Below are 24,914 nucleotides of genomic sequence, written 5' to 3'. Positions count from 1 at the left end.
GGGTGGCTTTTTGAGTAAAGAAACCATGAAAGGAAAGCCGAGGATAAGCCAGAAGTCCCAACAACTTAAGGCAGCTCACAAATAACATAGTAAAATATACACTGAAATCAAGCCCTGAGGAAGTAGGGATGTCACAGCCTGACTGCACACACAGACATGGTGGTGATAATGAGGTTCACTTTCCACCCTGAGCTTCCTGGCCACCAAAGCAGAAAGAGAAATTATACTTAATCTTCTTGTTCTTACAGTTAGGGGAGAGCGGCGAGCAGAGTAGTTCTTCAGGGGAAATAAAGATCCCCCTAAAATGAATGCTAAAAGAAACATTATTGCAGGGGGTTTGCTGTAAGGATAGAGGACTACCCGGTCGGGAACCTGCAAGGGGTGGGGGTCCCAAGACAGAGGAAAGACGGTGCCCTCAGCGCTTACCCAAGTCATCCTACATGTGCTGTGCTTTGCTGGCACGAGATTGAAGGACCCGTGGAACACAAGGACCAAACGGCTAAAGGAAAGCACAACATCCTCTGACCTGCCTGGGACCACATGCGTTTCCATGGAGTCAGAGGGCTTCTGTCTCCCTGGGAATCCAAAACAGGGAACCACGTAAATTCATGCTGTCTCTTGCATTCTCTCTCTTTCTCACTCTTGCTCTCTCTCCTGGCATTTCCTGACAATCTATTCCAACTGCCACATTTTCTAAGCAGAAAACCGAGGACGTGCCAAAGGCCATAATGTGAGCTGTAGGAGCAGGGGACATGAGACTGAAGGTGGGCCAGCTGATTCCAGTCTCACCGACCACCCTGGGCACGCCACTCCTGTTGGAAGCCAAGTTTCATCTATCTTCTTGAGGCTCCTGGTGGCTTTGCGAGGAGATACAGGCTCACCCAACCGTTCCTGTTTAGTCCAGGAGCCATGTCGATCCCACATCAGCATCCTTTTCCTCTCCTCTCAGACCCACTTTCTTTCTCCAGTTGCCAGCTCCCTGCCATCCTCAGCAGGTGATTCCTGTTCAGCCAATTTCCAGTGGCATTTCCCCTGTCAAGCTGAATTCTTTTTCCTTTGCTAAGTTGCAGGGCCTTTGACAAGGCCCAACATAGCTCACGCTTGCTGGAGGATGGTGGGTAATTATAAACCCCTCTCCCAAGAAGACTTCCAGCTCCGGAGAAGCTACCCCACCCCTTAAGTTAGCTAAAGTGAGCATTTAAAAATGTTTTAAGGGGGAAGATTCTGGAAACATCTATGTCCTATATTAAAAGCCCTTTGTCTCAGAATGAGTTTTTCCCCTTTGCCAAGAGGCCAACTTAACAGAAAGAAACCATGGCTTTGGGCTCAAATATGCCTGGATTTGAATTCCAAACCCCATCACTCTACCTTTATGCCAGTGGCAATGCCACTTTACTTCGCTAAGCCTCAATCTTCTTATCTGTAAAATGGGGCTAATCACAGTTGGTGTGCCGGAGTACAGTCACAGTTAGCAATAACACATGCTAAATGCCTAGCAAGGACCTGGCATAGGGAAAGCACTCCATAAACAGCACTGATTTATTTACCTATCTAGTCTTATTCTTAATGTTATTCACATATGTTACATCTTTATCCTACCCCAAAATCTTAATCTGAAATATTACAGTGGTTTGTATATCAGTGATGGGTCCCTCTCTTTCTTCCCATGCTTAATTTTCTTCACAGTCCTTGGCAACTGCTAATATAATTACGTATTTATTGATTTTGTTTATTGTCTCTATGAGCTCCAGGAAGGTAAGGATATTTGCCCGTTTTGTTCTTAGTGTAGTCCCCAGTGCCTAGCGCACTACAGGCCCTCAACAAGTATTTGCTGGATAAATAGTTGGTTCTGCACTCACTTGGGTTGATGTCACTACCCAAGTAAGTGTGGGCTTCTTAGCAAGTTAAAATGGGGCAAAAAATCTTTGTGGTACTTAATTTATATTATTATAGCCCTTTTTACACATGGTGTCCTATTTAGTTGGGTCTGTCTCTCCTGCTAGATTTTAAGCCAGGGTTTTATTCATCTACAAATCCTCAGTAGCTAGCAGGGTCTTGAGTGCAAAACTCTTAAAACCTGCATCTGAAGGAAAAACATGAAAGCAGCACAGTCTTAAAGCTGCCATTTCATCAGTCTCTCGCCAGGCACTGTCCTGGCCGCTCCACATTTATTCCCTCAATTCACCCTTATGTCCCCCCACAGGTTAGGGGGTGTTCTCTCCATTTTACCACCAAGGAAACTCAGGTTCCAGAGGCCAGAGAACTTGCATGAGGGCACATGGCAAGTAGGTGGTAATGCTGAGAGTGGAACTCAGAAACGATTCCAGCGGCCTCTCCAGATTACACCTCCACACCCAGGAAATCCATTGTATCAACAACCTCAAATCCTGACAGCAGACCCCGGAGAAAGATGAAAGACCCAGCAATTACAGTGGATCCTCATTGTTTGCAGATTCTGTTTCTGTGAATTCACCTACTGGCTGACATTCATTTGTACGCCTCAAATCAGGACCCTGTTCCTTCATGGTCGTCGGCACACACGTGCAGAGCCATTAAAACTCTGAGTTGCCTGATGCCCACGTTCCCAGATGAGATGGAACAAAGCAAACTTCTTGTTTTATTTCTCATAAACAAGTGTTCTTTTTGTGGTCGATTTAGATCCATTTTTTAAAACACTTTTGTGCTTTTTTTGTGGGGGAGGGGGGCAGATTTTGCGATTTAAAATGGCCCCAACCAAGCATTGTGCTGAAGTGCTGTCCAGGGTTCCTAAGCTCGGGAAGGCTGTGACACACCTTACGAAGAAAATATGTGTCAGGTAAGCTTTGTTCAGGTGTTTAGTTATAGTGCTGTTGGCACAAGTTCAATGTGAATGTTATCAACAACATATATTGAAGAAGGCGTTTTTAAACAGAAAAACAAATAAAGAAAACAAGGTTACGTACTGGTCAGTTGATTAAAATGTTAGAACCAGAGGCTCCCAGGAAGTTAACCCTGTGTTTTCCCTCAAGAGCAATGGTTTCACACTAACTCAGGGTTTGCAGCAGCTTTATATAACATAACTATTGCAAATAATGAGAGTTGACTGTACTAAGCACAGGTTCCCAGAACACAGATTTGCACACAGTAGGTCCAGCTGTGTTCACGCACAAGTGTGCACACCTAACACACTCATCTGTATGTGCTTGGCTCCGTGTCCTAAACAGTGCCATTAGCACCGGCACCAGCCGACCCCTCTGAGGGGCGTGAGGACTCAATGCAGGAGCTCAGGGAGTAGAGTCAGACGCTCCTGGATTCAAATCCCAGCTCAGCTGGGTGCTGTGTGCCTCCGGGCCAGCCACAATCAGGGCCAGTTTCCTTACGTGTACGTGAGGTTAGCCACTGTCACGACGGTAAAGTGGGGCTGTGAGGGTCAGGCTGCCAAGCACAGTGCCTAGCACACAAGCCCAGGCAGCAGGCCAGAGGCTTTCAAGGCCTGTGTGTTAGCGGAGGGCATGTATGGGGGCCCAGGGGAGCCAAACTGAGGGCCTCTCCCCCTTAGCAGACTGGCCTTTCTGCTCTCGCAGGCCTGGGCCTCACTGTGCCCGGAGCTACCTCCAGGAGCACCTGCAGACCAGGAGTCCAGGAACCAGAGGATCAAAGCCAGAGGTGCTCAGAGGCAGGTGATTCCAGAAGTCCCAAAGTGGCAGCCCATAGCCCGTACTGTGGCTGTAAGGCCACTTTCCTTTGGGTATTTTAATTTCAGTCAACACTTATAAATTGAGAGATTTCATACTTAAACCCTCTAGATTTCTAGCTTGTACTTAACAACCCCAAACACCCTGCAGCTCTGGGCCCACATTCTTGTCTGGCAGTGATGGGCTAAGGCTGAGAAGTGGCTCCTCTCTCCCAGTTCTTACCAGTGCCCTTGCTCTTAGACCTGGGCTGTTGTGTTCGTCAGCCGCCTAGCACTGGAGTTTCGAATCGCTAGTCTAGTCCAGTCCCACTTTATGAGCAGAGGATCTGAGGTCAGGGGAAGAGGTGGCACTGGCCCAAGGCCCCAGGTAAATCACTGGTGGAGCTGGGACTCAAACCCTCGCAGCTCTGAACCCAGGGCACTGGACACACAGGGAGGCAGGGAACACAGAACAGGGGACTCAGGCTGAGGGGGAAATCCAGTTCAGGAAAAGGCTGTTGGGTCCAGAAAGCCACAGCAGAGACCAGCACTCTGGTTGCAGTCAGCAAGAGCTTTCTCCTTCCCACCTGCCGGCAAACCCGGCCTCCCCGGCCTGTAAGGTAAACTCCTACACGGCTGTGTTGACACAGTGCTCTCAGGTGTCCTCTCCCCCGCCTCTTCCCCTGAGCAGGCCAAGATCTCCATAATCACAGGGGCTCCTGGGGCGGCGTGCCAGGCAGGGGCTCTTCCTAGGGCATAATCCAGCTGCCGAACCTAGTTCTCAGCAGAGGACTGACCATGGGCTTTAGCTTCCTCGTCTGCAACATGGGGTTTCAGCTGCGAAGGTTTAATCAGATAATGCCCGAAAGGAGGCTGGCACACGCTGCCCAATGAGCGATCATTTCTTTCCCTAATTTTATAAACCAAGGCCCAGACAAGTGAGTAATTCATCCCAACATGGTCACAAAATTACCTCCAACTGGATAATTTTGAAATGTTAACTAGAGTTATATTTATGAAAGTTGTCATTATAGCTGTAAAAGTAGCACATACCTTTTTTTTTAAAAAGCCTTCAATCTGCTACTCAAAGATAAACCCCTGATTAATTTGATTGCTGCTCCTTCTAGGTTTTTTTCTAAGCACAGGAAAAAAAATCCTCTTTTTCTGCGGGGAGATTGTTATTTTTACATAGTTAGAACCATGGTATAGAGGCACCATTATATCTCTGAAAAATTTAACGTAATTTATGAACTGCCAATAATAGGGCATATTCTGTATAAAAAGTATTTTATGGGCTGTATAACATTCCATGGATCCATCATGGTTACCGTAACATCCCCCTCTGTTGAACATGTAGACTTTCTCACTATCAAAAAGAACGCTACAGTAGACATCTTCGTGCATAATGATTCTTCCGTATTTAGAATTATTTTCTCAGGATGGATTCCCCAGCAGTAGATTTATGGGGTCAAAGAGTGTAAACATGCTGCCACACTGCCTTCCTAAAGGGCTGAGCTGCCAGCTGATTCTCCCCACATCACACACGCACAGCAGCTGTGTTTTCCCCTGGACAAAACCTGGGCATTTAGCCTTGCCTCTTGAAAGGCAAGGAATTCAAGCTCAAACACAAGAATTACCCAAGATGATCTTTCTGTGTCTCTTTGGCCTTGCGATAAGTGTCTTCACCCCCGAGAGGCAAGGAGGGAAACTGAGGCCTCCTGGAAAGACCTAGCTCAAAAGTGGCCCAGCTCCAAGATTGAAAGCAAGTCTCCCTAAGCTTCTCCCCTCTCCTCATCAGCCCTTCTTATCTGTGCGGCAGCCCTGGTAGGGCCATCTCAGTCAGTGTTCACCAAGTGTCTGTGCACTGGGTCCTCCCTGATAGCCCCAGTAATCAAAGTGTGTGTCAGGGAGGGGCTGAGCAGAAGAGAGAGGGAGTCTCTCTGCAGAACTCAGGAGCAGGCTTCTGAGGATGGATGCAGAGCCATCTGGGGAGGAGCATTCTGGATTCAGCACAGGTGGCAGGGCTAACATTGCAGAGGCACGGAGGAGTAGGGGAGATAAAGGGCGGGGTACACTAGACACCAGTGTAGGGGCCAAAAGGGAGCAGAGAGGAGACCAGGTGCTAGGGGAACAGTTTTGAGACTACAGGAAGATGTTCTGAGCAGATGAAGGGCAAGGTCAGGTTTAGGTTATAGACGATAATCCTGTAGCAGCTCTGTTGGAATGGGCTGGGAGGGGATGAGAGGCACCAGGAGAGCTAAGATGGGAGAAGAGGAAGTGATGAAGAAAAGATGGCTTTGAGAGAAATGCAGGGGGTAGACTCTTCAGGGCCTGGAAGAGACAAGCTGTGGGGAAGCAGAGAGATGCCCAGGTCTCTGGGGAGTGGAGGTGATGTGCACTAATCGCCGCCCACCCAATGTTCATCTCCCCTCCTTCCTTGATGACAGAACCCTATCTTTGTTCAGAGGCGGGCAATACATCCAGCTTAAAACATGCAAGTGACCAGAGTGGCAGAGGCCGTCTGGCCAGTGTGCTGTGAGCAGCAGCACCTGGGCTCGAGAATCTGGTGCGCTGCCGCTCAGCCTGCGAGGGCCAAAAGGGAAATGGGCATCGTGCCTTCAGGGGCTCGGAGTCTCCCCAGGTGTCAGGAACAGGACTGGATTCAGAATCCAGGCCTAGCAAACACCAGCTGAAGGAAGTCAGGCAGCCAACCAGGTGATCTGAGTTCTCAGAACCCCACATAGTCAATCAAGGTATCAAGAAAAGGGCCCTGAGGGAGCGCCACCATCCATCTCCTGCGACACAGGCCAGCACAGTAGAGGCAGTGCAGAACTAGGAACCTGGACACTCCGCTCTGCCACTGACTCACAGGCCTGAAGGCACACCTCTCTTGACTTGTTGGGACCTCAGTGCTCCCATCTATGTGTGGAGGTAGCGCCCCACCTCACAGAGCTGCGTGACAACCTGGCCTCTGCCCTCCTTGTCAGCCTCGCCTCAATCACATCTTCCCAGCCATCCTCACTGATTCACCTTGTGGGCTCACCATGCTTTTGCCAATGGGGTGCCCTCTGCCTAGAAAGCCGTTCCACGCTTCTTCTACCTACTTGTCTTCCAAGCTCTATTCAAACATGGACGCCCATGCCTCCACAGAAGACAGAGTTCACGGCTCCCTTCATGGTGGTTCCATTGCCATGCTCCTTTTGGAGCACTTCTTACATCAGCAGGACACAGGCTGGCTACACACATCTTCTGTGGACCACAATTTTTCCATCTTTTGAGGGTTTCTAAGTCTATGAGCACGTGCACACATACACACACATACAGGGGCATCTGGCTTGAGCAGCATGTGTACCGCTGGTGAACTGTGAAAGGGCCCTGGCAGAAGAGGCAATGATGCCCTCAGCCAGGCTTCACACAGCCCAGAGCAAAGCACAAGAGGATGCCCTGCACTGTTCCAGCCGGTGCATCCCAAACTGGCCCGGCACAGCACGGAGCTCGACAAACCTTCCTTAATGAGCGCATGGTCCCTTCTTCTCTGTCTCTGAAAGGCCTTTTGATGGCAACAGATAGATGGTGCCGACACACTCCTTGTGCTTGGAGTTGGGACGGTCAGCTAGGAAGCTCCGCACCGGCCTCTCACCCATAGGAAGGCACTGCTGTGCCCATTGTACAGACAAGATGAGGGAGGCTCGAAAAGGTAACCTGACTCGCCTAGAGTCACAGGGAAAGTGACTGAAGTCATTAAGGTACCCAGCATGGACCCTCTTCCTCTAGAGATCAGAGGTCTGGGTGGCCTCTGATGCTACACCCTATGGGAGCTCAGGGTGATCTCAAATAGGCTCCCTGTTTGTAAAATGAAGCTGTTGAGATGTGTGAACTTTGAGCACCTCTAGGTGCTGTCCTGTGACTCTGCATAATAGTAGGGAAGGACTGAATTCAGAGGCTGCAGTCTCTCAGGAAGCCAGCCTCTCTCTAAGTCTTTCTCTCTCAGACCCTCTTTCTCTCTCTCACACACCCACACGTACACATGCACAATGAGTCTGAAACTCCCACGGTGCCCTCTGGGGCAAGACACAGATTGTGAGAAAATATTTGCAAAATATATGTTTGACAAAACTTATATCCAGAATGTATAAAGAACCCTTACAACTCAAAAATAATGAGACCAATAACTAAGTGATTAAATACTTAAATGCAAAATATTTGAACAGATACTTTACCGAAGAAGATATATGGCAAATAAGCACACAAAAAAGATGCCGAATGTCATTAGTCATTAGGAAAATGCAAATTAAAGCCATAAGGAGATGCCACTATTCACCTGTTAGAATGATTAGCAGTAGAAAGACTGATCATACCAAGTGCTGGTGAGGATGTGGAGAAACCAGAACTCTCATACACTGCTGCTGGGAATGTAAAATGGTACAGCCACTTTGGAAATACTCTTGCAGTTTTTTAAAAGTTTAAATATACATTTAGCGACTTATCTAGCCATTCCATTTCACTCTTAGGTATTTACCCTAGAGAACAAGAAGGTATATCCATATAAAGGCTTTTATACACAAATGTTCACGGCAGCTTTGTTTGTAATAGCAAAAAACTAGGGAAAAAACAAATGTCCATCAACAGATGAAAGGAGAAACAAATGATGGTTTATGCAGTAGAATACTACTTAGCAATAAAAAGGAATAAACTATGGATGTACACAGCAACATGACTCTCTAAATAATTATGCTGGGTTAAAGAGGCCAGACCTGCCCCCCCCACCACAAAGTACATGTTGTATGATTCCATCTATATAAAATTCTAGAAAATGCAAAGTAATTGATAGTGACAGAAAGCAGATCAGTGGTTGCCTGGGGAAGGGAGGGGAGAGGGAGGCATGAGAGGAGGGGATTACAAAGGAGCAAGAGGAAACTGTGGGTTGATGGATATGTTCATTATCTGAATTGTGGTGTTGGTCTCATGGGTTACATACTATGTCAAAACTTACCAAATTGTATACTTTAAGTATGTGCAGCTTAATGACTGTTGACTACACTTCAGTAGAGCTAGAAGAAGGAGAAGGAGGGGAAGGGGCAGAGGGAAGAAGGGCAAGCAGCAGCACGCAGGAGGAGTCTTTCTTGGGAAGCCTGGCACACGCACACAGTACTGGACACAGACACACAGACGTACATGCACTGAGTATGAATCTGCCACTTGGGCTCTAGGGAGGCTCTAAGAGTCTCTCAGCTCAGGACTCCGACTGCTAGAAGCACCAAGGCTACTTGTCATTTGCTCATTATCTGTCTAGAGTACTTCCTGTGTGCCTGGCTTGTGCTGGGCACTGGGGATTCAAAGGTACATCAAACCCAGGCCTTGCCCCAGGTGGTTCGTGCTACGGGCCATGGTGGAGCCTTCCCAAAATTCAACTTAAACATTTAGCCTCATGCCTCAAACATCTCAGCCAGGTTCTCTTCACAGGATCTATTAGAATTCTTCTTGGACCTGATTTTGTTTCTAGCCTTGCCATCTCGTGGGAGAAAGCCTTCAATTAGCTCATAACTCCTGCAGTATTCTGTCTTTTATCTGAGCTAAGCAGACATCCAAGCTGAACCCCAAATGATTTCTAATAACTGACTAATGAGATCTGAGTCAAAGCCTTCATAGGATCACAGAAATTCGGTGCAGGAAAAAACTGGAAGGTTTCAAAGCCTCAAATCCATCTGATTGAAGGTCCATTTCTCTAAACAACATTCCTGTTCTGCAGTCACCCAGACCTAGCTTGAATACCTCCAGTGAGAGGGGAGCTCACTATCAACTAAAGATATATTTGAAAAACTAGAGAAGTTATAGAGTTCTTTCCTTCTAACTGTGGATGGAAGGGTAGTGGCATTTATTAAACACCGACTGTGTGCTAAACCCTGTACTTGGGGCTTTACACATATGGGATTTCTAACTTAGTTTAATTTCCCCCCCGGGTTTGCTCCTGTGAGGCTGGGATTATAATTATAATGCCCATTTTTACTACTGAGGAAACAAAGGGTCAGAGAAATCAAGTGACTTGCCCATGGTCACAAAGCCAGTCCACGGTCAAGATGGAGATGGCAGTTCAAGTATGTCCAACTTTAAAGTCTGTACTCTCTGTTCCCGACCACTCAGAGGGCAGGGCGAGTGGGTGTGATGCTGTCTAGGCTTGGATCCTGGTCTCCTTCATCTGAAGGCTGACCTCTGGGATTCCTCACAATGGCAATCTCTTGCCAGTCCTAATGAACTCCAAGGCCCATCCTCTCCCAGGCATGGGAGAGCACTGAGCTTGGCATGGTGACTCAGACAGAACCTGGGCTCTGGGGAGGAGCTGACAAAGAGGGACCCTTAAAAGATGGCATGTGAGCTGGGCCTCGAGACAGATGGGAACATGGAAACGGAGCAGCAGTAGTAGGAAGAACACTTCAGGCAGAGGGGACCGGGGTAAGTAAAAGTAATGGAGGTAGAAAAGAAGGGCCCATGGAGGGAACCCTGCTGAGCGGGGCTGGAGTGCATCCAAGGGCCCCCGAGGGACATTTCTGAAGTGACAAAGCTCCAAACTGCCCTTCTCGAGCTCTTGGGCCCGCTCACTCCAAATCAGGCCCAGGGCTGGTAATTTCACTCGTAAGAGCCCAGCTGAGGGCTGAGGAGGGAGGAAGGGACGCTCACAGGCCTAAGAGAAGAGAAATAGGGAGAGAAGGAGGATGACAAAGCAGCAAAGAGAGAAGAACGGGTGGGTTCTGGAATCAGATATTTGGCAGCTCAGCCACATATAATGGACACGTTGCTTACATTCCCTGTGACTCAATTTCCTCAACAGACAATAAAATAGCACCTTCTTCAACAGCTGCAGGAGGATGTGCTAGGTCACACATCCCTGCACCTGGTAAGGAGTGTAGCCCTCCCCACTTACCGGGACAAGAGCTGGGACCCGGCGGCGTGGAGGAGAGACTGAGGCTGTAGAGAGGGGAGGCGTTTGTAGGGACATCTGCTGTAGGCCAGGCCCTGTCAGCAGATTGTCCCTTGTCCCTTCTCCTTCCAGGCAGGAATGATCGATCCCCCTTTGGTAGATGAGAACATGGCCTGGGGGAAAGACACGTTGTCTGAGTTCCCAGGCTAACAAGCAGCGGAACTGGAGATGAGCCAGGCCTGACTCTAAAGCCAGTGCTCACCCTGAGCAGCAAGGAGCTCCTAGGAGGCCCAGGTTGGCTTCAGTGGAAGGAGCTGAGGCTGCCCCCTTCTGGCTCTGTGCCCCAAACGTGAGGAAAGTGGCCTTCGTCAGATGCCCTGGGCTGCCCCTCAGCCACCACGTTTGGCATGCCTTTCTAAGCCCAATGTCCAAAATTTGCCACTTCTGAAAGGGACGATGGGAGGGGGTGAATGGTAAAGTGAAGAGAGGAGGGGATGGCTGGAGGTAAGAGGGGGAAGTGGTGCCAAACCAGCCTCTTATTTTTTTTTTTTTAGGCAATGTTATTTATTTTCATTAATTTATTTACTTACTTACTTAAAAAAAAAAAAACTGAAGTATAGTCAGTTTACAATGTTGTGAAACCAGCCTCTTAATGAGGCTTTGGGAAAGACTCAGGATTCACTGTGCCTCCATTTCTGCCATTTTTCAAAAAGCTCCAGAGAGCAGGGGAATGCCCTTTGCTAAGAGGTACCAGCCCTACAGCCCAGCCAGACAGGTGGGCTCACTGCCCTAGGACTTGTTCACCTCACACAGTCCTACTCCTCTCCCCTTCCCCAGCCTTCTAGGTCCTGCTCTAGTTCCTCCTCCTCCTCCAGGAAGGCCTCCTAGATAGCCCCATCCTACAGCTACTCTTTCTCGTGGGCACCCACTGCTTGCATCGCCTGTGACCAGCCCTACACTAGGATTCCAGATCCTCTCGACTGCAAGACTGTCAAGCACAGCCCCGATACTAAACTCCCCCACGCTGCAAGAGTTCCTTCTAGAACATCCAGACCTATGTGAGCGGCCCAGAGATGAGGAGCTAGCTCTCAAAAGGCAGTTTCATTGCTAGATGGTTTTTCACTTCAGCATATTCTTCCTTGAACTGAGCCAGAATTTGCCTCCCTGGCTGGCACTTGTAAATGCTGCTCTGGGGTCTGCCCCTCCGGTCACGTGGAAGCCCAGCTCTCTCCTGTGACTGAACTTCGAGTATCTGCAGACCATTCTCTTTACCCCTGAAGACTACTGTTCTGTCCCAGCAGTATGAGAAACCACATCCAATACACCTGGGTTGGGGTCCCAACCCCACCACTTTATGGTTACAGAATTCTGGCAGTTCCTTCTTTCCACTAGTCCCCATTTCCTCACCTTTTACAAAAGCTCCCTACCTCACCAGGTGGCACTGTGCCTCACCTGTCATAGGGGTATTTGTTTTGTTCACTAATCACTTCTTTAGAGGCAACATGGCTTAGAAGAAAGAACAGAACTTTGATGCCAAACAGACTAGCATTTAAGTGTAGGCTCTGTTCCAGAGCAGCTGTGTCACTCTGAACAAACTACTTCCCCTCTCTGAGCCTCAGTGTCCTCATCTATAAAATGAGGGTAACATATGCTAAGTGGGCCTCAACTGTTTTGCTTCTTGTTTTCCCTGACGCATCTGTGTCTTGGCCTTTCTTCGGGATCTGCCCAGTTTTCCAAGTTAACAATAATGCAGCCACCCCTTTATGGAGCACTAGTATGTGGTAGGCACTTGCCGAGAGCTTCAGATGAAGGGTCCATTTGATTCCTGCATTATTGTCTCAAACAGGTACCATATGGCTAGCATCTCATACTCAGAAGGCTCACAATCAAATGGCAACTGTTATTAATATTTCTATGAGCCAGGCCCCGTGCACCTCCAGACATCTTTATCAGGCTAAAAAGCTCCATGAGGACAGGGTCCACATCCTGGTGGCTGCCTGTAGACACTTCATACAGATTGGCTGAATGAGTGGTTGTAAACACTTCTTTGCATTCCTGCACAGTGGCCAGGATAAAGCCTGACCACGGTAGGTGCTTGATGAATATTTGATTAACTGGAGCCACAAAAATGTAAACTGTCCTCAGTGGTTTTAGTCTGAATCCCAAAATGCCGTGAAAGCCTGTCAGCAGAGCTCCTCCTGCTAATTAGAACTCCTCCGAGTTCCTTCTCTGAGAATGCTCCAGGCCTCCTCCACAACCAGGCCCCAGCTTTTTCCTCAGTGGTGGCTGTGTGGCTGTCCGGGGAGAGACCGCTTGCCGTCCAGACCTCATCACAGCCCAGGCAGAAGGTGGCAGAACCAGCCAGGAAGCACCCCTCCCACTGAGGAGCTGCCCGGGCCTCTCCTCACGCCTGTCCCTCCTGGGCCGGCTTCACAGGCCATCAGCCAAGTTCCCTCTTCTGAGGCTGCTGACCAAGCTTCCAGAGACCTTGTGGTAGGAGGTCGGCTAGTGCAAGCTTTAGTGGGGCACAGAAGTGACCCCAGAACTCAGTCCTTAAAAAACTCAGTCCTGACAGTGCTACCAAAAGGGAAGGGGCACAAACAGGGCCTTTGAAGCTGGGGGCCCAGAAGCAGGAGATTACATGTGCTCCTTAGCCTTGCAGACAGGGCATCCGTGGCCCAGGCCTGCACTTCCAGTTATGTTTCCTTTCTCCCCTCTTCATCCTCAGCTGACAACCATGAGCACTACGTGCCTGGCATCTAGAAATTCACATTAGAGGACACAGACTGATGGCCTGCCACAGACACACTTTAATATATGCATTTAAAAATGTTGCCTAGTTGGCCACATTAAAAAAAAATCAAGAGATGTCACAAACATCCAGACTTCTGCCTTATAAATCAGAAGATCTGACAACATTGGGCCCGCACTCTTGAATGGCAGGAATGGGGGCAGCAGGCCAGCAGCTGCCTCTTTCAAGCAAACATTCTCCAATTTGCTATCATTCCCAAACAGCCCTGCCGACCTACATTGTCTCTAGACAACTGGGGTTGGCGTCCCCTGCTATACATGTTTTATTAGCTCATACAGACCTCCTAATGACCTTATGAGGCAGACAGCTTCATGTCCCCATTTTACAGATGAGGAAACAGAGGCTCTGAGAGAAGAAGTAAGTTGGCCAGGATTCGAACCCAAGCAGCCTGAATCCAGAGACAAACGCAAGGACACTGGTCTGCAGCAAAATGAGCAAAATATGGACAATGCGGTGAGTTTTTAAAATGTATTCATTTGAAGGAGTACTTTTTTTTTCCTGATTTTACACAGCCTTCTTACTTTAGGGATAAAGTTATTAAAATGCTCTTTCTCTCACTATGTAATAGTAACAGCAAACAGAACAAGTGTTGTTTGAATGTCCTTGTCTGGCAAAATAAAAAGCTGGCCAACCTAGGATAGATTCCCAAATGCACTGACGTTTGAAATCTAAGTCTGAGGACCATTTCTCTGATATACAGCCTTCCTGTCCCAGGATGACAGCATGTTTCTGCTGCTCCTCCTGGTTCAAAAAACCCCCACCTCTATCTGCATCTCATCCTATCTTTGAAGAGGCAGCTTTTGAACCTAGCCTTTCCCAAGCTCTCTCCCTCCAGCAAACCCACAGAGCATTTGTTCCCGCCTCTTGTTAAATTTATCTCACTCTTCCTCAGGTTACAGTTACCTGTATCCTACCCACTCTTGTACCCCCAAAGTGGTTCTAGAACAGAGGAAAGAGCTGCTGAATTGTTAGTCAGTCAGCGCGTGACGAGCCCTTAGAAGGGCACCACCTCTGACTATCACTTTGCTGGTGTGGGAAAGCAAAGAGCCGTGCCTCAGGCCACCCAGGGAGTCATGGCAGAGCTGAGAGGAGTCTCCCCACCCCTGGGTGCTGGCTCTTTCCACTGCACCAGGCTGCTTCCCAGACACTCCCTTTTGGTTGACTCAGCACCTCAACCCAGAGGTGCTTGAGCGTGTGACAAACACTTCATAAATATCTGCCCATTAAGCCCAGGGAGCACAGGCCTCCCTCTCCAGGCTGGAGTTTCGTATCACCTGCATCAAATCCCCACTCAGCGCCAGCTGCCCATCGAGTGAAGAAATGGCCCTTCGAGTCCCTGGTGACCTAGATGTAGAAAGACTCCCATATGGCTCAGAAATGCAATCCGCATTAGGCCAGAGTTATGATCTCAGCATTGCTGAGTACTCTTGGATAAGTGTCTTCACCTCCCCAGGTGTTAGGTGCTCCAGAAAGCTGGAATGCTGAGAGCAGATAAGAGGAAGAATTCCGCAAGCCTACTGGATTCTTATAGACACTAGATGGCTTTCTAAGAGGAACCTCAGACTCCTGCCTCTAGAGGCCTCTGAGGACAGGGAAGGATCTGGTCCACCAGGGGCAAATGGATGGTTCCACTGGAACTGTGCCAGAGTGAGCCTGGATGGTCCCTCAGACTCTGTGGCCACTTTTGGGGTTGCTGGGTCAAGAGCCAACAAGTCTTTTAAAGTTTTGTTTTAATGCAGTCTTTTATTATCATTTTTTAGAGGAGGTACTGGGGACTGAACCCAGAACCCTGTGTATGCTAAGCATGCACCCTACCACTTGAGCTATACCCTCCCACCAAGAGCCAATGAGTATTTAGAACTGTTTGGAAATGTCCTAAGCTGGGCAAGACATTATTATTATTATTATTATTATTATTACTATTACTATTACTATTAATATTACTATTATTATTCACGAACTCAATGCAGAAAAGAAAGCGATGACAGTGGCATCACCTCTCTAAAGCCTTCCTGCCCTGCTGAGTAGGAAAGACCATCCCCCTCTCCCTGTCCCATTGCACCCTTATCAGCATTATCACAGCTCCTTGATGGATCATCATACCTACAAGTTTAGACACTTGTCTCCTTGTTAGCCGTGAGATTCTTGAAAGTGGGGAGTCACCTCTTACTCCTTCCTATATTCTGTGTACTTGGTCCAAGGCCTGATAAATAAATAAATAAACCAATGCTGCTCAATGTTTAGCTAGAGAAGGAATCCCCTCAACTCCTATTCTGGGACAAGGTAGCATTTAGGTCTTTTAGAGCCATAGGTGCCTCCAGTCCCTTTGGGACATGCAGAGGGAAACTGGCTGACCCAGAGTTAGTCAGTGAGGAGGCTCAGACTGAAAAGCAGCCCTTTCAACTCCCGGTACCGTGCACTTGCAGCTAAAGTGTCTCAGGTTGTACAGCACACTGGCTGTGTAACTCGGGGCAAGATCCCTGGCCTCTCTGCCCTGGCTTCCTCACCTGTGAAATGGGTAAAATTATAGTGCCTACATAATGAGACTGTCTGAGGAGGAAGTGGCCTGTGTAAAACAGAGCACAGCCCACTGGAGGTGCTCAAAAAGTGTGCCTGTCACGACTGTCAGTCACTCTCAGCCGCTCTCCTTGGTAAAGGGGCACCCGCCATCCATCAGCAAAGCAGAGCTCACGGTGAAAGGAAGACTTCCCAGCACTGAGCGCCACGGTCTTCAACCTAGGCATGCGTGCAAGTGTACACACAACTCACAGCCGCGACAAGCAGGGGAGGTAGTGGAACCGCTGCAAGAACACGCTCCTCCCAGAGTCAGGCAGCCCGGGCGTCGCGTAACAGTTGTACCACTTACTGCTGTGCAGCCTTAGGCAAGCCAGTCTCTCTAAGCCTCAGTCTCCTCATCGATCAGACTGGCATAATCTGTTACGAGGATTACCTGAGACAGGTAATGGTCAGGTGCTCCATAAATGACACTGAGAGTCTTAATAGTTATCTCATTTTTATTTAACAAAATCCACCTGACAAAATGTCAGAACCAGAAGGGGCCTTAGGGATCACATAGTCCAGTTTTCTCATTTTACAACTGGGGACCCAGAGGTCTTGAGAGGAGGTGTGACTGGCCCAAGGTCACACAATGAGGTGGTGGTAGAACGAAACTCAGGATGTGAATCTCCTGATTTTCTACTGTGCATCCATTCTGGTCCACTTAATGCTCCTTTTCTGTCCCCCTCCCCAACAGGGGAAGTGGCTGGAATCACTCTCTTTCCAGACCCCTTCCCTTCACACTCATGGTTCACCAGCCAGCACCTTCTGTTTGCCAACATCACCACTCTCCCAGGCACACCTCGCCCCTTCAAGCCTGACTCAAGGAGCAGGTAAAACAACTGTTGGCCACTGGCCATAGCAATAACAACAGTATTAGCATAAGTAATAATAATGACAACCAACAATCTGCACAGTGCCCTATACTTAAAAGTGCTTTTACCTACACTGTCAACACATTCCCACAGTTTCTCCCTAACCCAGTTGGCTTAGGGACATAATTTCCTCAAATTTATTCTGTTCAACACTTACTGAGGGCCTACTTTGTGCCTAGCCACAGGCTAGAGGGTGGAGACACAGGAAAAAGACAGGGCCTCTGCAGGGAGGAACCCACCATTGAATAGGGATTTAGGGCAGGTGGGGATACAAGTTCTTTTGCCTGAATGGTGCAGCAGCGAAATGCCCTGCCCCAGCCTATTGGCAGCCATCTTGATCATACTGTCAAGAGGCAGAATGTCTCTGTAGAATAAGGTAGAGCAAGAAAGGGTGAATGCAAGGCGAAACAGGAGAGCAGGAGAGAAGATAAGGAATAGAAAATACAGACACCAAAAACTGGACCTCCTTGTCTCAGGGAGATTCTAGCAGAGACTCCTGGAAGGGCAAGGGAGCAGCAGTGGGATCCATTGAAACCAGGAAGCCTTGGTCCCTGCCTCCCTGCCAGCACATAAGATTCTGATGCTTCTGTTTCCTTAGGGACTCTGCCCTCTGATGCCAAGATTTTCCAAACCCAGAGCTGGGCTATATATGCCTCGCTGGGACCATCATTTGCTAGAATGATGTCAGCGCCCTTGCAGTGGAAATGTCTGTACCTCCTGGCTGCTTCCTAGGCCCTCAACCTGGCAGCCCAACACACTCCAGCGTTCATTATCCCCTGACAGGGACACCATCTGCAGGGATGTGGAAGAGACCAGTGGGGTGGGGGAGGTGGGAGAGAACAGGACTAAAAGCAGCCACCCCTCCTCCCTTTCCCTAATCTCCTAAGTCCCTCATTCCTGAGAACCTACTATGTGCCAGGCACAGGGAATGTTTTAAATGCTTCCATATACATCTCATTCAATCCTCACATCAACCCTCTAAGACATGTTCTTCCCGGATTTACAGATGAGGAAACTGAAGCTTGGGGAAGGGAAGTAACTTGAAAAGGTCACCCCAGTGATGGTACAGGGATGCCAATATAGGACTGTCTGATGCCTTCAGTTCCATGAGGCCCCCAAGGTCAATGTTTCACTTGAGAAGTCCAGAGTTGAAAGAGATCAACTGAGGAAACATCAATTAATTCATAGACCTAAATTTATATTCTGGATTACTCTAATAGAGACGTCCCCCTGACATATACGAAAGAGCTCCTTGAGTGGCACATTAAAATTGTACAGACCATCTAATCCAACTCTTGCATTTAACAGATGAGCAGACAGACACCCATGCCTAATGAATTTTAAGATGGCTACTTGTGGCCTACTGGCAAGCTGAGGGACTAGAACCCCAGTGTCCAGCACTTTCCCTACCCCACCCGCCTGCAGAGATCACCCTTTTCTAGGAAGCAACTCCTGCCCATCCCACCTCCAGATGGGCCAAGAAGACAGAGGAAACAGGCAGTGTGGCACCAGGCCTCTCCTCAGTCTGCAGGACTGACGAAGGGAATAGGGGGCTTCCCAGGCTAGTTAGTGTTCACAGCAAACAGCCCATCATCTCCCTGCTGAAGAGCGGGAGAAACCATATCCCGTGGAAGCTCCAGGGAGACTGAGGCTCAGATCGCCTACTCTAGGGGTCACGGACATTTTTTCCAGATCTACCGCAGGGCCCTGATTCTTCTCAGGGGGGAATATGGGAAGGAAGAAGTCATTGGCACTTGACCTTGGGCTGGGTGTGGGGTTCCATCCTTCTCCCACGCCCAGGTACCCTTGCTCCTCCTCCAAGAAGGAAAGAAGCTTAAATGTTTGCCGAATGCGGGAGAAGAAAGACAAATAAGAATGGGGTGGTCCCTAAAATCCTCCTAATCGCCTGCTTTGAGCATCTTCTCTGTTGCCACCAGCATCTTCTAATTAGTGAATTTCACACTGGGGTGTGTGTGTGTGTGTGTTGGGGTGCGCTTAGAAGGAGGTAGGGGAATGAAGGGAGGGTAAGAATGAGTCACAGTTAACCCCTCCTCGGCCGGTGCCCTCTGAGGGATTCTACCGCAGCGAGCAGCCCCCGCCCGCCGCCCGCCGCGGTGCAGCGCAGGCCCCCTTCCTGGCTCCGCCGAGGCCTCCTCACCTGAGTCCACTTGCCCTCCGCAGCCCCGCCGGCTTTCACCACTCCGGCCCGGCTTGGCGCAGCGCCTCTGCAGTCGCTGCTGCAGCTGCCTGGCTCTGATCAGCAACCTGCGGCAGGGGGAAGAAAGACAGGGGCGGGTGAGCGCGGGCGGGGACACCCGGGCAGCCGAGCCCCCGGCCGCTGACAGCTGGGCCGCCGCAGCCAGAAAGCCCGCAGGGCAGGCTGCCCGCCGGGCGCCGGGTCCGTTCCCCGGTGCGGCCCGCTCCTCCCCTCCCCCGCATTTGGCACTCCGGGCTGCGGCGGGCACAGCTGAGCGGTGGGCCCGGAGGCCCCCGGGGTCCCAGTCATCACCTGCGGAGGCTTCCATGCCTTCGGCTGCCCAGCCCAGGCCGCCGAACTGCTCTTCGGAGCCCCTGCTGGAGGCGGCTAGTTGAGTGCTCGCCGGGGCTGGGGCTGCCGGGAGGGAGGCGGGGGAGGGTGAGGTGGATGGAGGGGACGAGCCAGTCGGCGGCTCGCCGGCAGCTGCGTAAGCCGTCCGTCTTCACTTTCCTTCTTAAAGAGATAGTTAGCATCTTGCTCCCTCAGAAGGCGCGGGAGCGAAGACGCCAGCATGCATGGAGTTGGGGCCTCTCCCACCTCCACACCAGCGTGTACTTGGAGCTGGGCAGCGGGGCAGGGCGGAGAGCACGTTGATCCACTGACAGGTCGTGTGACCCTGGCCAAGTCCCTTCGCCTCTCTGGGCCCCAGCTTTCTCATCTGTAACATGGCGTGTTGATACCATGATACCAATCTTACTTCCTGGGACACGGTCAGTAGGCTTAAATAATAATTTGATCCTAATTCTTTTAGGAACATTATTCACTCTCCAAACCAAGTACCTCTGAGTACCAGAACTATTTACTGCAAACAGAATCTTATATATCTGAAAACAAAAATGTTTTTCTTTGAAGTATTAAGATGGAGAATCATTGGCAAGATGGAAGGAGAAACAATCACAACCCAAAGTGTTCATTATACACCTTTCTCCTCTGTCTTCCACCCACTATCACAGGGGAAGACGGGGAAAAACAAGTGGGAAAAGTCCAGAAAACTGGATTCTCTGCTTAGCCCTTCCATTTCCAGCTCTGCAACTTTATATAAATTAATTCATTCTCTGGGACTGGTTTCTTATCTGCTCCATGTGTGGGAAGTGGGGTGCAATGGGAAGGGGCTCCCTCCTCTGAATCAGTCCTGTCTATTTGATCAGTCATTCCTCTGCTCAAAACCACCCCTCACTTCTTCCAGATCTCTGTTCAAATGTCACTGTCCCAGGAAGGCCTTCCTTGACCAATAAAATAGTAATTCCCTCCTTCCTCATTTCCTCTGCCCTAGTTTTGCTGTGTTTCACCACCACCTGACGTATTGTATTTTTACTATTTGTTATTCTGTCATTATTGCCCCCACTAGAACAAACACTCCATTAGGGAAGGGACTTTTTCTCCTGCTATATCCCCAGTGCCTAGGATGCTGCCTAACACATATCTGGTGCCCACTAAATATTGACTAAGTGAATAAGAGAGTAAGCATGCATGGTGCCAGGCCCTAGTCTTCTTTAAGAACACTAGGCCAGATGTTATCCTGGTCTCTTAAGACTCTTTGGATCCTTAAGTCTCTGTCTACTCTTGGCAGGATTGAACTTGGTACCCTCCACCCTAAGCTCACTTTTCCAAGAATTCGTAAAGTGACTTTACCAACTTCATATCATGACTGCAATACTGGCCTGGTGAGAAATAATTAATATTTACAACATACAACACACATTTAAAATAATTATTTTAAATTAACTGTTACTTCTCAAAGTTAAATCTTTTTAGTAGCTCTGATTTGTGGTAAATCCATTGCTCTATAATAATATACATAATTTTGCAACAAATGTCTATGAATTTTTTGGCACTGGTTATATTTTTTCCTTATTCAATGAAATTGAATTCCCGTATCAGATGGCCACCATTATATTACACTTTGTGATAAAATATGGCAGAGCAATTGTAGCAGGAATAGGAAACTGCAGTTGAAAAAGCCATGTGAAATAAGGCCTGCTGTCTTAAAAAAACAAAACAAAACAAAAAAAACCAAAACCCTAATGCTAAACTAGCAAGTGAATTAATGGAATGTTTTCATTGCCCTAAGGCCCATCTAAATTATATAAGTGAATTATTTACGGTTAAAGCAAAGCCAAAGGAAGCCATGTAATTATTGTTTGTTCATCAAGAGATAATTTCTGAGATCCTCATCTAAAAAACTTTTTTCTTGCCTATCTTCATATTTTTTTCACTTGATACTTACAAGAATACATTTCCCAGAAATATCCACAAGGAACTTTCCCCCCAAAACAGAGAGAACCTCTATCCACATTACTCCCTTCTGGAATGGTGTTAGCTAGTAAGAATTCTCCTCTTAGTGTCATAAAAAGCGCAAGACTGAGAAGGAGACAGCCAGTGTTTAGTAATAATATAAATTGCAACAAATGAGGATTTTAAGCATAAAACAAAATTATTCTAAAGAAATTAGTAGTTTTACTTTGTACAAATTGGGAAATACTTAAATTTTTTTAGTTTCAAAAGCAATTTTGTTTCCAATTCTGGGTAAGCACACTCATCCCACTGAATGCAGTAATAAACTGAACAAAATGCATACAGCAGCTACTTGGGGACTCTGAAGAGAAAATACTAGGAGGCAAATTGGGGAAGAAGGCCAGAATTTGACATAACACTGATTAGTGAATTTACTGGTTTTGTTTCCTCTGGTGTCCCCCAGCCTGGTCTCAAGGCAGCCCCAAATCTGGAAGTGGGGAATCAATACAGAGAGAGCTCCCATATGTCTTCCTAGTTCTGACTTGAGGATCAGGAAAGGAGAACTCCCCAATGCTCAGAGTGAGTAGAAGAAGTAATTTTTCTTTTCTTTTTTAGTCTTTTCTCCTTCATCTCACAACCCAGCCTCCAGGCAATCCTGCAGTGGTGGCTGTGACACCAGGGACACATAGGTGCCTAAAACTCTGAGGGAGGAGAAGCTTCTCCACTCAGAGTAGCTATGGTCCTGAGAAAGAGTGAGCCTCTGCTGTTTTTGTTTGTTTGTTTGTTTGTTGTTGTTTTTGTCTTTGGGCTCTGTCCTTCCACCATTTAGCTCCAGCTGCAGATGCAATTGTGGGAAGAAGGCAGCAAAACAAAGAAGGGTAAATAAAGCTCCAAGTTCCAGCTTTCTGGTGAGTGAACCCCCAAAGAGGTTAAACCAAATTATAATAATGATAATAATAGAAAAATAATAATTTCAGTTACTACTGAAAACTAAAAAACTTGAAAACATTATGCTAAGTGAAAAAAAAAAAAAACAGTAACAAAAGACCATATACCCTATTAGATACAGAAAAGTTGATTAGTTGATGCCAGGAGATGCAGGGAAGGAGGTAGTGGGAGTCATTGTTTATGAGTATGGGGTTTCTTTTGATAATGAAAATGTTCTAAAATTAGATAATGGTGATGGTTGCATAATACTGTGAATATACTAAAAACCATGAACTGGACAATTAAAAAAAAGAGTTTAACACTTTAAAAATTACATGATACGTGAATTACGGCTCAATAAAGCTGTTAAAAACCATATTAGCAAATTGAATCCAGCAATACATAAAAGAAATAATATACCATGGCCAAGTAGAGTTTATCTAAGAAATGCAAAGCTGGTTAAAAATTCAAAAATCAGCTGGTATAATCCACCATATTTAAAGAATAGTCTAAAGAAAAACCTCACTAATCAATTCAGAAAAAGCATTTAACAAAATTCAACATCCACTCATGATAAAACAAACAAACAAACAGAAAACAACCTCTCAGCAAACTAGGAATAAAAGGGAATATCCTCAACCTGATTAAAAATACCTCCACATGCCCACCCTCCCCCACAAAACCAGCCATACTTAACATCATAATGGTGGAAGAGTGAATGCTTTCCTTCTTGCATTGGAAACAGATTGCAATGGAAGAAATGAAATCGTCCCTATTTGCAGACATGATTGTATAAAATATCCCAAGGAATCTACAAAAACAAACTCCTAGAATTATGAGAGTTTAGCAAGGTCAGAGGATACAGAGTTAACCCACAAAAGTCAATTGTATTAATGACAAAATTATAGAGATAGAGAACAGATTCATGGTTGTCAGGGGCTAGGGATCAGGGCAGGGAGAGAGGCGGCTGTGGCTACAAAAAGGTAGCACAAGTGATGAAACTGTTCTGTTTCTTGACTGTGATGGTGGTCACGTGAAGCTACCTAGGTGATAAAGTTGCACAGAACTAAATGCACACAAACAAATGAATGCATGTAAAACTAGTGAAATATGAATAAGGTGAGTGGACAGTATCAATGCCACTTTCCTGTGATATTGTGCTATAATTATGCAAGATGTTACCATTGGGAGGAACTGGGTGAAGGATATACAGGGTCTTTCTGTATTATTTTTTACAAATTCATGTGAACCTACAGTTATCTCAAAATAAAAATTAAAAGTCAACTGGAACTCTCACACATTGCTAATGGGAGTGCAAAAAGGTACACATGGAAAATAACTTGCTAATTTCTTATAAAGTTAAACATGCACTTACTGTATGACTCAGGCCTAGATATTTACCCTAGAGAAATAAAAACATATTCACACAGAAACTGTACACAGGTGTATGTAGCAGGTCTATTTATAATTGTCAGAAGCTGGAAACAACTTAAATGTCCTTCAAGGGATAAATGGATAAAAACTGTAGTATATCCAGACAACAGAATACTACTTAGCAATACATAGGACTAAACTACTGACACATGCTACAACTTGTCCTAATCTCAAAGACACGCTGAGTGAAAGAAGCAAGTCTCACGAAGGTTACATTACTACATAATTCCATTCGTATAACATTCTTAAGAAGACAAAACTATAGTCATATAGAAGCGTGGTGGCCAGGAGTTAGAATGGGGTAAAGGTGTGACTACAAAGGGACAGCACAAAAGAGTCATTTTGGGGTAACTTTATTGGAATCCTGGTTCTGGTGGTGGTTACAGGAACCTATCCATGTGCTAAAATTCATAGAACTGTGCACCAAAATGAAAAAGTCAAATTTTCTGTGTGTTTTTTAATTTTAATTAAAAATTAAAGGAAAAATTTTAAAAGGCAAATTTGACATAAAAAACTTGTAGTTAATACATTTAAAGAGGCCATTTAGAATTAAGTCTGTAGCACAATTCCAGATACAACAGTATTTTAGAGAGTACCATGGGCTTCGTTTTATAGTACGTTATGGAGCTCACAGAGCATTATATGAAAATTTCTTAACTCAAATTTCAAATAAGAAAAAAGAAAAACAATGGTTTTAATGTCAAAAATGCTCAGTAAACACCAAGTAAAGGCATTTATTTTAGTGACCTTTACTTGAATTGTAGCTGCAGACAACATGCTGAATAAGTGTCTGCTAATTTTTTAATGAAAGAAGCAGATTTAGTTTTGCAGACATATGAATGGTGGCCATAATAATCATTAAATAGTAAATAAATAGGTTGAATGACTTATAAATAGACTTATAAATAAAAGCCATTCAGATAATTTAATACAAAGATGAATTTTATAACTCTTCAATTAAGATATTAGATTAAAAATCATGGCATTAGGTCAAATCAAGAAAGATATGCATTAGAATCAAATAATTATAGTCTATGGGGAATAAGAAGTATTAATTATAAATATCCATAAAATTTAAGTAAATAATCTAATTTTTAAAATTCCTTGAATGATTCTTGAAGGCATATAGTATTCTAAAAATGTGCCCTAAATGCAACATTCAAGTCAGGGAAATGGTTAATGATATACATTCAAGTCAGCTAAGTTAAAAATATTACTTAGCTATAATTAAGTATTTCTGTGAGCATATA

At 46.7% G+C, this 24,914-nt stretch overlaps 1 protein-coding gene across 3 annotated transcripts in view; it reads right to left on the bottom strand.

Moving 5' to 3' along the window:
- The window catches only part of SNPH (syntaphilin), a 40,776-nt gene extending 21,243 nt beyond the window's left edge, over positions 1-19,533 (bottom strand). For 2 of the 3 annotated variants that reach the window (XM_064475810.1, XM_031434050.2), the window contains exons 1-2: positions 18,970-19,054; positions 10,572-10,741 (exon numbers count right to left, since the gene is read on the bottom strand). The gene's annotated coding sequence lies outside the window, so the exon portion shown is untranslated. Of the gene's footprint in view, positions 1-10,571; positions 10,742-18,969; positions 19,077-19,320 lie in introns of those variants that run through there. The other variant, XM_031434048.2, reaches the window with a different exon arrangement.
- Between the last annotated feature and the right edge of the window lie 5,381 nt (positions 19,534-24,914).

The sequence above is a fragment of the Camelus dromedarius genome, chromosome 18 (assembly GCF_036321535.1).
Source record: "Camelus dromedarius isolate mCamDro1 chromosome 18, mCamDro1.pat, whole genome shotgun sequence".
NCBI lineage: Eukaryota > Metazoa > Chordata > Mammalia > Artiodactyla > Camelidae > Camelus > Camelus dromedarius.
Note: the sequence above shows the minus strand (reverse complement) of the source record. Positions and strands in the feature narration are given on the sequence as shown.